The sequence below is a fragment of the Bactrocera oleae genome, chromosome 2 (genome assembly GCF_042242935.1).
Source record: "Bactrocera oleae isolate idBacOlea1 chromosome 2, idBacOlea1, whole genome shotgun sequence".
NCBI classification, from domain to species: domain Eukaryota; kingdom Metazoa; phylum Arthropoda; class Insecta; order Diptera; family Tephritidae; genus Bactrocera; species Bactrocera oleae.
The window spans coordinates 83,961,684-83,970,194 of record NC_091536.1 but is presented as its reverse complement, the minus strand read 5'-3'; positions in this window follow the sequence as shown (position 1 = coordinate 83,970,194).

The window sequence follows — 8,511 nt, the reverse complement described above, 5'->3', positions numbered from 1 at the left end:
CCGATTGTTCGCATTCATTCACATATCGAATATGTGTGTGTGATCGAGGCGTGTGGCGTGTGTTGTTGTTCACATTTGTGTTTGTACAAGCATTATAACTACAACAAAATCATCTAAGTTTATCTGCATCTTACATAAATATGTATGTATGTTTGAGATTTTGTCGAGTTTCTACCGTCGATCGCGTATTCGCCGTGTGGACCAAAGTTTAGCAATGTTTGTTGTGCGTGTTTGTGAAACTATGACCCATGACATTTTTAGTTCTACCTTTTGTTTGCACAAAAATGCATTTACGCGTGATAGTAGAAATCTTTGCTATCTACTTACACACATTTATTATTATGCTTATATGCATTATATACATATATATGCGATTTCTGCGTGTCAGCAAGTCTTACGTTGAAAGTATTGAGTGCAAAATTAGTTTCATGTTTTTCATTAACTTGCGAAAAGTCTTATGTCTCTCCATTACTTCTGCATTTTCGCATTCCGACATTTTTTCTGTTGGTTTTCTTATAAACAATTATTTTTTTGTTCTTTTTGTATTGGTTTTTATTTATTTATATATACCTTAAAACTGTATATTATTTATTTCGCCTCTGTTTTGCAATGCAGGCATCACTTCTATGTTATTTCTTTGCTTCTTTGATTCTTTCCTTCTTTCCTTTTTTTATTTTTTTTTCTTTTGTGGTTTAAAAATGGTGATTTGGATTTTGAGGTGAAGTTCATGCCAAGAATTGGTGCGTCCTCAACACTCAGCAAAAGAAGGCTAACCGGCAGTTGAGCTAGTATTGTTGACATAGAATGAATTAGTAATTTTTATTAATAAGCCAATACAGAAATTTAAAAGCTTTGATCACAGCGTTATTATTCCGCTTTTATAAGTATTTGGAGAACACTAATATATATGCATAGTTCGTATTTATGTTTCTAATGAATTTCAAATTCAAGATTATAACCACCTTCTCCACTTTGTCAATAAATGAAAAAATAATGTAAATGAGATAAATTACTAAAAAAAAATAAATAAATAAGATCGATAAATTCGAACTAAAGGCATCCTTGACAGATTTTAATAAGAATCATCTCCATGGCTTAATGTGGCCTTAGTATATGTATACTGACCGTTAACGTCACATTTTTTAATTTTTCTCTAATATTCTTCTATTAAGCAGTACCATTAATTTCTATAAAAAAAATGTTTTAAAATTCTAATTTTTTCGCGTTTGCGTACTTCGTGTTCTACCATTTTGAACTAGAGCTCGCACATTCAAACGATTTGTAGTTTATCAATTTTTAATCCGAGATGTTTGCGATTACAAATTATACTTTCAACTTTTACTATTAAGGGGGAATACCCAGATTAGGTAGATTTTGAAGTGTCTTAAAATAGGGAAAGTAATACTTTTACGATCTATTTGTTTATTAATTATTTATGAACATTACAAGAATACAGGAAAAATTAATAAATTCAAAAAATAGCTGCTGATAAAGTGTCTCCCAGCAATGTGAAACAAGATATAAAAAAATTACACTAGCTTACAGTTATTTTGCGACTGTGATTTAGAGGCTGTTTCCTGCTACTTTTGGGTTGCTAAAACCGAATATGATAGTAAAAATTTATTAAAACGTAGGATTTTTTATGTTTTAGCTGTACGTGATGGAAAATTTTTGAACTCAAGTTTGTAATCAGAACTCTTAGCACATCAGTCGCAAATTTTTCCGTCAAAATTATTGGGTATTTTAAATTTAAAAAACAAGTTTTTCACGAAATGGCGACTGCCTGAATAAAAAAAAAAAACTTTTTTTGATTGTTTCGATTTTTTTTTACATAGTGAAAACTTACGGATAGTTGCTGACATAGACATTTTCATAAAGAAGACTCTCTAAAAAATCGTAAATTAGTCCAGTTGAACCTGAAAAATCGTGAGTTTCGTTTTGAAAAAAATAATTTCGAAAAAAAACGCGGCTGGATGAACCAGTTTGGATGCCGGGTCAAAAAAATATATCCGAAAATAATATGAATTTTTTAAGTTCCTCTCGTAGACATGCTCTTGGTTAGTTAAACTTCGAAAATATAAAAAAAACGATCTTTTTTATCGATTTAAAAATAAAATTTTAATCCCAACATCTTGGATTAAAGATATAAATTTCAATATGTATTTTAGATCTTGGAATTAAAATTTATTTTTTAATGCAAAAATTCTCAACCAGGATGTGTACAAAGCATTGCTTTCTTAAATTTATTTACTTACTTTTTAATTTATTGCTTGCTTTTAACAAATATGGTTGCAAATAATACTTTAAGAAAGAAAAAAATAATTTTAAAATTCAGATGAAAAAGTAATAAGAAAAATGTTAATTCCAAGAATCGCAAACCACAGAAGTGGCTGCATATTTGAAAACTTGGACTGTCAACTTACCATATTGGACGGCTTTCCAGCAATTAAAACAAAAATTATTCTTAAGATATAGCATCGCTTTACCATCTTCTGCCTTCGTCGAATGACTCTTTAGTCATGCGACAATGCTTAATTTGTCAAAATATATTAAATTAAACAGTTTTAACAAGCAATACTACCTTAAAAAAATTTAAGACAATTTTTTTATTAAATTTATTATATGTCTTAGAATACCTATTATCATTATAAAAAAAGGTCATTTAATAAAATTTCAACATAGCTTAGCCTTCTTTGTCTTGCTTACATTTAATTGTAGTTTTTCAGTTAGTAATATAATTTGTTAATTTTTCGTTTCTATCCCGTCACTCATTCTAGTTTTTGATTTTAAAAATAATTTTATTTGCTACTTCAATTTTTAAATTAAATTTTTAAAATTGATAATATTAATTTTGGGGTAAAAAATTAAATTTCGAATTTATAACTCCGATTTTCGGATAGAAAAGTTAAATTAAAAATTTTTTAATTGAAATTTCCTGGTTACTTCTCTATTTACCTTTTTTTTCTTTCCTAAATTCTTGCTTGATAGCGTAGAGGCTGGTTTCTATACGAAAACGACTTAATTGAAAAAGATTGTCAATTTATAGGACTCCCCGAAAAATTATAATACGAATCTTTTTCGGCTGTAAACTAGTATATTTAAAGCTTTTTTGTAGATTTTCATTAAAAAATAGAAATCATATAATACACTTTCGCTTTCCTAATGAAGATTAATATATAATTTAAATGGTATCTGTATGTAAGATATATAATTAATCCGCAATTATGGATAAAAATTGCACTTAATAATTCACTCAAAAGTCATTAAATAATTTTGAAGTACGTTTGTTTTCACATTTTTCACGAAGTTCACGCGCTTTTCCGAAGACTCGTACGCAATGTCAGAAACAGCAAAGTTTTGAATTCGTATAAGCATATTTACATAGAAGTTTTTGTATATGTATATGCTTATAGATATGTTTTTTACAAATATTTTTTAACAACATATAAATTGGCTATTGATTAGACCCATTGCTGCTGTTGCTGTTCGTGTTAATGTGCGCAGCGCTGCTGCTTATCTCCCAAGTCAATTCAGCTGATTTTCGGCATAAGTATGTATGCATGTAGTTCTATTGATGTTTCGTGATATTAATTGCCAACTCTTAGTTCCTATTATTGCAGGCATTTTTCTGCTTTTGGTTTGTTACTCTTCCGGATATTTACTGAAGGTCAATAATTCGCTTTCAAAATCGCATTTCAAAAAGTCATAAATACACACATACATACTCGTACACATATGCTTTGTTTAATTCATAATTAAACGCACACAAACACGAACGCTCGAGCATAGTTATGTGTGTATGTGCATATATTAATAAGTATATCTGGCAGCCTTTTGGTATGATATTTCAGCATTTTTGAATATGTTTGTTTAGTAATGGTGATGCGCCGCTTATTAAGGCGTCGTATAAAACGTTGCTTTGTCTTATCAATTCGGTATTTACATCCATTAATTTCACTCATTTCGAGTGCGTGAGTGTGTGTATAACACTCAAGCCGCAGCCTAGCGAACGGCAGCAATGACCGCCGGCGACTGCGCAAGCGCCGAATTAGTTTGCCAACTTCTTGAGGTCAACGCGGAAACAAAAGACTAAAGACACGAACTTGCTTCCTCTCAATCAAATGCACATTCCTAGGGCTGGAAAATTTTTCAATAACTCATTCTTATAACTTTATTATGTTTTTGTGTGTGTACATGTTAAACTTAATTTACGATTAATTAATAAGACAAATTAATTATGATTTTTACTAAATTTACTTTTTATTTTTAAAGGAACGCGCACAATCGACAAGGTTTTTGCATTCAACATTTTGTAGATTTATATTATCATTTGCAGAACGGCTTGCTTCGCTATGTATTGCATATATTTAGTACATATTAGATTCTGATGTACATGTGAGCGCTGGAATAAAGATATCTGTATACATATTATTATTCTTTAATTTTCATACAATTGTTTTAATCAAGCGAATTTTATGGAAATGTGTTCTTTTATTTGAATTTAATAAGTCTACGTATATGGTTTCAACAAAACGTGTTAATTTCTTTTTGACTACGAATAATCAAATTTGCATTTCACTTTGAAATATAACTTTTGTCTTCAAACCAAAATCAAGGCCATGTGACAAATTTATTTTCTTATATTTTTATATTAAGTTTATCGCAACAAAATGTTTTCGTTCCATTACAAAGAGACCAGCTTTGTTTGATTTGGTCAAATTGCGTGGGTGCAAAACGCTCTGAGGTTGCGTTAGGTTATGAACAAATAGATATATTTGTATAAGAACGATGAAGCAAAGCAGTGAGTGGCCCACAACGGTAAAAACTAACACATTCGATAACGAAGACCAATTTGCTAAGAATTGTCAAAATCTATTTCAATGAGTTGTTTATAAAAATACACAAATTTCGGTATACAAACATACATATATAGCGTACTTATTTGGAAAGTTGTTCTTCGCTATTGTTAGGCTGTTTGTGAACATATTTCAAAACGTCCACCCGATTTCACATTAGTGAAAACATACTTATTATATATATTATATTTATAACATCATCTGCCCATAAATGACAATAAGTAAAATGGGTTCCAATGTTAGTCGCAGTTTTTGGATAAACTGGTATATCGTTCAAATCATTTACATACTGTAAGGCAAAGTATATTCAGGGCAAGCGCCAATTTTTTGAAGATTATACTACTATACCATATGATCAAATTTTACCCGGACTGACAAGAACAACAACTCCACGTATTTTAAAATCTTTATAATCGCCTCCAAAAAAGGCTTTTTTTGAGCCAATGCAAGCATGGCAACGCTTAATCCAATTTTCCACACACTTTATATAAGCCTAGACCAGGATGGCCTTCAGTGTCTTCAGCGAATTTTGTTTTTTTCGGTTTCGGCTCATTTTTTTTTTTTTTGGAGCGCCATTTGCTTAATTGTTGGATTGTTTCGACGTCATATTCCTAAACTCACATCTAGTCACACCAGTTAAGATACGTTCGATGAATGTGAGGTCCTCAACTAAGTTGTTAAGCATCTCTTTTGCGACCTCTACTCGAGATCGCTTTTGCAAACGATTCAAATATTTTGCTACGAGTCTAACATTAACACTTCCATCGTTCCATAAGAGATGTTGAGATCATTTGCTATCATTCTGATGTCAACATGACGCTTTTCAAGCAATGATTTTTAACTAAAACTTCTGCAAAAATGTTTCATACCAATACTTAGTAAAGACTGAAAGAACTTTAAAACACATTATTATATACGAACGTATACTCATACAAATAAAAATATACATATGTATGTACATATTTCGTAATTTATTATTCAGCTTTTGCCGAAGTCAACTCATTTAGTTCACAAATCCGCAACAATAAAGTTCATGCCGATAATGCTGGCAAATAATGTAAGTTTGTACAGCCAGTAAGCTCATAGGATTGCTCTACAGCTCAGCAACTTATAGTTAACGGTATCCACCAAAGCTGACAAGAAATAATATGGTAATTTTTATCGCAAGGAAATTAAAAGATTATTTTTGGTTTTGTCACAAGTTCCCGCGAAGTTAATAAAGAAAAGCAAAATATTTACTATTAATCGCGAAGAGCAAAAGTTGCTACGAAAACTACTGTTACGAGCCTCAACACGTCCTTGACATTAACACCGGTGAGTAGCCTTCAAGCGGTGGTATAGCGAAGAAGATACGCTAAATTGATCAATACACACAAACATATCTTGGTATGAAGGTGTGAATGTAGACAAAGAAATTTATTCGTTTTTGTATAAATATATAATTTAACTGTACATAATCTGCATAACAGTTTTTGACGAAAAAACTATTCAAGACAAGGTGAAGATGTATAATCTGTTCAAAATTGACCTGAACTGATCCATTCAATAATTATTCGTTTCCTGGAATGGTAAAACCTTATATTTTTTTGTTTATGTGAAGTTTGATCTCCAAGTGTCAATTAGTGTGTGTTTGGCAATTGTTTGTTTATGATGTGAAAAGTTTGTTTGGCGAGTTTGCTTGAAAATTTTTATTTCCAGTGGAATCACGGCTACGGCATTATTGAAAATGTGGCAGACAAATTTTGGGGTGTCTACTTTATTACGGACACAATTATAGCTGCTATCTGTAAAGATCGTAAATTCATCGAAAACTGGACGTATGCAAGTCCATCCACCTCAGCTATAAAATCGAGAAAGTTGAAGAAACAGTACATGAAATTCGTCACGTTGCCATCAGAGGGATAGCAGAGCATTTAACTTTTTTATGGTCCGATTCAAGACATTTTGGTTAATGTTTCTGGTATGAAGCGTGTTGGTGTTAGACTCGTAGCAAAAGACTTAGAATCTTGTGCAAAAACGATGTCGAGTAGAGGTCACAAAAGAGACCTTGCCTACATCAAACGCATCATTACTGGCGACGAAACGTGGGTTTGTGAATATGACGTCGAAACAATCCAACAATTTGAGTCGAAACCGAAAAACCAAAATTCGCTGAACGTACTGGAGGCCATCCCAGCCAAGGCTAGAGTTTATAACAAGTTTGTGGAAAATTGAATTAAGCATTGGCATGCTGTATTACCTCAAAAGGAACCTATTTTGAAGGCGGTTATAAATATTTGTATTAAATTACATTAAAATGTTCTTTTTTTGTCAGTCCTGGTCAAATTTGGTATGTATGCAATTATGTAGAATTTACTGATACAGTTTAGATCTGAATATCAACAAAATCAGATCAGATTAGGCATTTAACTACTAATCAAAAGGTGTGGGCAGAATTTTCGATATTAAAAATGTTTATAAATCAATAAGTTTTGAGAATGAATCGCTTTGATTAATAAATAAAGAATTTTTACAATTTACAAGAGATTTGATACTACTACCATGAACTTCGCCAACCGCAAACTATAACTTCATCAATTTATATCGAAGCTTGGAGAACAAACAGTATATTCATTATAAATATGTATGTACATTAAGCTTTAAAATATGTGTTACAGCCGCTTTTCAAACTGAAGCTAATATATGTACATCTTTCAACAATACATATTGATGACCTTGAACTACACCTTCTAAAGACAAGATAATTTGTAGTATTGATATCTGTTATGGAACTGTAAACAGCATCAATTCGACAGCTTCAACCATAAATGAACTCTGCATAATATTAAACTGGCAACGACCATAGCAACGGCGACAGAAGAAGAAGATAGAATCGCTAAAATAATAACAAAACTAATCACTAATAGTAAGTCACAAGCATTTAATATATTCAAATATTGCTATTTAGCCGAAATGGCAAGTCATTCATTTCCTTCCGTACTTAAATCGTTTTGTTTAGCTTCTGGCACGGTGCTTATACATATATCTTCAAATATATTGTATATATGCATAATCCATACAAATTGTATATTTTGGCTTATGCCAAATTTAAGACAAGAAAGCCAAAACAGGCAAAAAAAAATTCAAGTGACTTACTAAAAATATTTATAGAAACTTTGAAGTTATTGTAGGAATTGGTAACTATAGCATAGTTGCTCATATATATTCACTGCGAATTGTTATTATGACATAATAATTAAAAATATTAATACCTAGGTAGTTGACCCATTGAAACAACTTTTAAGAATGTTAAAAATTCGCCTTTTATGTGACAAGAATCCATATTTTGCGCTTTCAGTTTCATTGTAATGGTGATATGGTGAAATGGTATCAAAAACTATATACAACTTTTGCTATCTAAATTTTTATTATTACCATCTGATCAAATCTGGCATGGACTGGTCCTTATAAACTGCGCTCGCAAGCCGAATCGATAAAAAAAATTCCCCCGGTTAGTACTATCTTTTTTGATGTTTGAGTGTTTTGCAGCTGTTTGTTAACAACGCGAAAAGTTTGTCTGATGAAAAAAAGAGCTTGAAAATGAAAAAAGAATAAATAAAGCTAAAGAAAAAAGCTTGAAAAGCGTCATGATGGCTTTAGAAAACTACTAGCAGAG